Source organism: Quercus lobata, chromosome 5, assembly GCF_001633185.2.
Source record: "Quercus lobata isolate SW786 chromosome 5, ValleyOak3.0 Primary Assembly, whole genome shotgun sequence".
Taxonomy (NCBI): domain Eukaryota; kingdom Viridiplantae; phylum Streptophyta; class Magnoliopsida; order Fagales; family Fagaceae; genus Quercus; species Quercus lobata.
The window spans coordinates 15,210,695-15,216,694 of NC_044908.1; positions in this window are offsets into that span (position 1 = coordinate 15,210,695).

The following is a 6,000-nucleotide window of genomic DNA, read 5'->3' on the forward strand; positions in this document are numbered from 1 at the left end:
TTGTCCTATAAGTTGCATCAAAACACATAATATCTCCAAAGTGGCATAATCAACTATTGATCTAGCATCAGCCCAAAATATGTTCAATATTAGACCATCATCATCAACTTGTATTGAATAAAAGTAAGATGGATCTTCTAATTGCATTTTATGAAAGTATTCCATCACAACACGATCATCTCCTTTCTTCAAAGCTTTTCTTGTCTCACAATGTACATGATTTTTATAGTCATAATCCAAAAAACCAAGATTTTTATGACCACCAACTTGCATGCTCAATAAATCTATAGTTTGTTTTATTGATATTCCAAACTTCTCTACATCATTTGCAATAGCTTTTTGAGCAGGTGCAATTTTTCTTTTTGATCTTAATATATGTTTCATTAGTGAATGAGCAAACCCATGATTATTTTGTTCATGAAAAGAAATAACTTCTAACATACCATCTTTTTGAAGTTGACATGTCATTTATGCTAAACAACCTACTTGTGAGATTAGGCAATGAACCCTGGTGTTTGTCAACACTCATTCACCCTCTTTTGGGAAACAAAAAATTCTCCTTATGACTTGTCCCATATTTCCTCTCTTTATAAATTGTATCCGTACACTGAAGCCGATTTGGTGAGCATAATCTTTGTAAAATTCATATGCACTATCATCACAATCAAATTTCATGCCAATTTTTGGAGTGTCTATTGCAATGTTTGATTTTTTTAGGCTTCTATGAGTAGGTTCTACTTGAGCCTTCTTTTGAATCCCAAAAAAAAAGTAAGAATTTTAGGAAAATTAATTTGCATATGACCAAAAAAAAAGACACATGTAAACCAACTTAGAAAAAAGCCAACAAGCTACCTAACATACCCATTTAGCTAGTACAAACCAATTAAGCAGAGGAAAAGGCTATAGATACACAATAAGGCCTAAAGAGGCACACCCAGTTGTAGACACCGCATTCTGTACCCTTTACAACTTGAACCCCAATTCCCCAATGATGTTGAAACTCTAAAGCCCAAGGCTAGTTTAAGGCCTAATCAAATTGAAATTAACTTAAGGAAAATGTTTTAGGAAAAATATAACTCTTTTTAGGAATAAAATAAGCTATTTTTGGAAAATAAAAACTAAGGAAAACCTAGGGCATGCGTACGCATACACACGTATGTGCACGCATGCTTAACCTCTGCATACACATGCTTCATGCGTATGCATACATAGAAAATTAATTTTGGAACAAATCTCACGTCGTCTGGGAGTTGTTCCAAACCTCTATTTTCTCACTACATAAAGCCATGCATAGTAGCTTTAAAAAACACAGAAAATCCTAAAGGAAAACACAAGATTCACTAGAAATAATGAATCAAAGAGGAAGTTTTTCACAAACATTCTCAAGTCAATATTTTTCTGATTGAGGCCTTTTCTATCCTTAATCTTCAAATTTCAAGCTTACTAATCACTTTTGTATTTGATTGTGAATAGATTGACTAAGAATAATGATCAAAATCAAGCTAAGAAGCTTTGTGTTTTAAGGTATATGTTCTAAGTCCTTTTCTTTTTCTTTTCTTTCTTTAATCTTTCTATTTTCCTTGTTTATTTGTGTTTAACATGCTTGTTTAGTTTAGGATTTCCTTGCTTTATCATTTTATGTATGATAGGTTGTTAGTTTAAGCATTCTATTATATTTGTGTTCTTGTGCTTTTAGGGTTAGGGTTAGAGTTTGTATGTGTATACATGCCTTTTGCATGCGCACGCATTCTCGAAGTATGTGTACACATACAACTGGGTTGTGTACGTAAGCCCTATGTATGCGCACGCAAACTCGTGCCCAAAAACCCTAATTTGAACCCTTCTGCTTGTGTCTATTTATCTTATTTGTTTAAATATGCCCCTATTCTAGTTTGTTCTCACATGTATATGTCTTTGTTTCTCTGTTTACTTGTCGTTTGTTCTTCATATGTTAGATTAGGGTTTCTTTTCAATTCTTTCTTTGTTTTGCCATGAACATGCTTATGAATAATCATGCATTGATGCGTAGGATGGATACGATGTATATTAGATTTGCAATCTAGATTAGCTATGAATATTTGAACATGTTGTTTTGATCTTACCATGCCTATGTTTCTGCCTTGATTTGATATATACATGTTTCTGCCTTGGGTGTAATCTAATGCTATGTGTGATAGATGTATATTAGGATATGATATGAGATGAAAGATAGATGTATGCTAGGCTTGAGATGTGATATGTAATGCAATGCCATGATAGATGTATGTTAATATTTGGGATGAAATGTCATGTTTGTTTGCTAGATGCATGTTAGTGTGTGCGTGAGTCTAGAATGATGAATGTTGAACATGCCTTTAATGAGATTAAGATGTAAGATATAATGAGTGAAAGCTGACTCACGGGTCGGGCGGTCTTGGTTATCTAACACCTTCCCAAGCTGTACCTAAACTCCGAACCCATACTCTAGTAGTAAGATCAATCCTTCCACGTAAAGGCGCTATACATATGGTTGCTGAACCTAATTTAGGTGGCAAGTCCATTTCTTTTCTCCATCTTGGTCCATTCGGCCAAGGCATATTCCCCTCCCGTTACACCCATACTAGTAGATGACAGGAAAAGAAAAGGTATCAAATCATAACCAATTTAATAGCATAGGCTACCCAACTAAACCAAGAAACTAAAAGGGAAATCAAAACAAAGCTACAACTTCCATTTCCTCCACATCTAATTGCTTTACGACTTCAGTTTGCTCAAAAATGGCTTTCTTTACATTTATCCATTTTGCATGAATTAAAGGGTTATTAAGAGTGTTTAGGAGTCTAAAATCACAACAGAAGTTCAAAAGCTTTACTAACATGATTAAAATTGCAAAATAATGTGACTGATAAATATCAAAGTTCATTTGTTGATATGGTTTTCTTTTCTATCAACCCCATATAAATTTTACTCAAAATTTGACAATGATGGTTGGGAAGAAATTATCATGTCCCATCTAAAAAGGTTTAATTACCTAGCACATTAAGTAAAGGAAACAAATACTTCAACAAAGATGCAAAACTAACATTTTCATATTGTTAACATAACTCCAAATATTAAAGAAAGCCCCAAATCTAAGTTGAAATCAATACATGTTTTAGTAAGTAAATACTTTTGTTTTCTAAATACCCAATTAAAAAAGAACAAAACGTAGATCCACTTGGTTCAATGTTGTACCTTATGTTCTTCAATTAAATTTAACTATGTATTTGCCCCCAAATAGCTGAATTTAATTAGTGAACCTAACTAAAACTACAACTAAGTTTTTTCAACCAAAAGAAAAAGCCTCAATTTTTCCTTCTGCTGTTACAAATATTTCCAATCCAAACAAATAAAACCTTAAAAAATTTCCCATTTAATCATTTTCCTCCAAAATTTTTTTTTTTTAAAAAATCCACAAGAATCAAGAAAAAAACCCAAGAGCAAATGCGAACTAGCTTAATTTGATCCAGTTGATTTATTTGTCAAGTCAAAATCAGTTCACAAAAAATGTTTGTAAATTAAGGAATATATAAATGATCTTTTCTCTTGTACTCATCTAATTAAATATTGACCACCAATAAAATCATTTAAACTTCTTGCGTTACATTTTCAGTTACAATTTACTTAAAAATAGTTTTCACCATGATCAAAGTTTCAATAAAACAACCCAAATACTACCAGTAATCACTAACAACAAAAACTAATAGGAAAATTAAATAGAGATAGTACAACATATAATTTTTAGACCCAATTCTACCAGAACTTGAAGCTACAAAACCCAACTAAGATCAGGCAAGCTCTAATATTCAAACTTTGAAAATCAATCACAAACAATGAACAAAATAGAAATAACAAACCAATGCATAAAAATCTCAAATATGCTAATGGAAAACAAACCTTGAAAAAGGTTGAGCAGTCATCTATGTTTTCGTCATAGAGATTACTACAAAAGGAATTAGCTTTGTCTTCATCACAGAGATAACCACCATAAGAATCATCTTTGTCTTCATCATAGAGATAACCATGAAAATAATCATCTTCATCACTGAGATTGCCACAAAAAGAAAAGTTTGGAGGGGTGGTTCTCGATGGCAACAAGTTGGGTGGGGGATGGAAATGGCAGAGAGAGAAAAAAGGGAAGGGAGTGGGAATGGTAGAATGAGAAAGTTTTGGAGGGAGTGGCACCAAGTGAGAGGGAAGGGATTGGATGTGTGGAATGGTGAAGAGTGGTGGACAGGAGGGACTGTCAAAAACAATGGACAAATCGGGGGGGGGGGGGACAGACGGAGGGAGCATTGGTTGAGGGCAGCTAAGATCAACTAAAGAGAGAAAGGGAAAAGAACAAAAGAGAGAAATAGAGAAGAGATTTGAGCTGTATAAGGTTGAAGGAAGGAGACAAACTGTGAGAGAAGGATAGAGGGAAAAGTGGAATGACCTTATGAGGTACCGTACCAACCAAATCTAAATGGGCTTATAAGACCCATGAAACTAAAGGGCCCATTTCTTCAAATGGGTCCATAAAACTAAGTTGGACTTTTGTTCTGCAATGAACACAACTAAATGACCCCCAAATTTTTAATTTTATTTTTTTTATACAAGATAAAATTTCTACTCTAGTTTAATTTAAGTGTATATGTGTGTGAAACTCCCTCTTAGAAACTTGAACCCTGACCCTTGCCCCCCATACCCCACAAGCCTTCAATTGGCCAGGTTAGTCAATTATGTACTGAATATTAGATTCTTCTTCCTATTTTCCTCCTGTGTTTTGTCAATTATATGTTGGTATCCTTCATGTCATTCTGTCTTGGTTTTGCTTTTATAGATGGAAAATCAGTTATTCAGTTGGAGTGGAGCCCGGATATAAACTTCTGGGCATGGAGTGGGGTTCCTTACAGTCACCTGTAAAAGCATTAAGAAAATGGGGGACTGATAAAACAAACGAGAAAGAAGTGTACCAAAGAAGTGAGTGGTTTGGACATCTCCTGAGATTCAGAAATGATGCTATAGTTATCATGAGTATTATATTCCTTCAGCTGCCATTTGAGTTGGCATATGCTCATCTTTACGAGTTTATTGTCTCTGACGTTATGAAGTAAGAGTCTCAGTTATTTTCATTTAGGTTTTTTTCCCCCTTAATATAATGTTTCTTAATGAACGAAATTATGTTGATAATTTATTGGCAACAACAAGAATGTGTGTTCTCGAGTTCTCTTCTACTCAACCCTCCAACTGTCTAAGGCTCTCTTATACCTTCATTATGTGTTCTCTTAAGTCAATTTAATATATGTTATATCCATCTTCTACTTCTGTTGTCCGAGTAAGATGATGATGCTACCACAAACCACCTCCATGAACCTTCGTTTTGAGTATTATAAGATTCTATCCATAATATTCCTTTCTTTAAATCCAGTCTTTCTCCATTGATTTTATTTAAACCTCCAGACTTCTTTTGGCATAAGAAAGATGAAGGTTTAGAAGGTTTATCAAGGTGAGGTCCACAACCCTAGCCACCAGCCAATTCCTTGTCATACAGACTCAGATGCTTATCTGTTAATATCATGTCAAAATCTATTTCCGTTGTCCAGGTTTAGGCTTTCTACATGAAGGGATGGACATTTAAAAAAAATCTACTAAGTGATCTTCCCCAAATTGCCATGCTAAAACCCCCTTTTTCCAATTTCTTTTAATATTGTATAAATTTCTTCTTGGATTTGTTAATGAAGATGACACTTTTTTAATTTTTCTTTTCAGGTTTGGGCTGACAGCTGTTTATCTGTTTGCTATTCAGCATTTTACATGGATTGGAGGTAAGATATCGGTTAGGCTCATTAAGTATGAAAACAATGAAACTGCAGAAAAAAGGGCTGACAGCTTGGTCTACAAGGCAAAACGAACACCAAAGCAATATAAGTGAAATAAATATTTGCATAATAGACGGCCAAAGCAGCAGCTATTTTTAATTGATAATATTTATATTATATT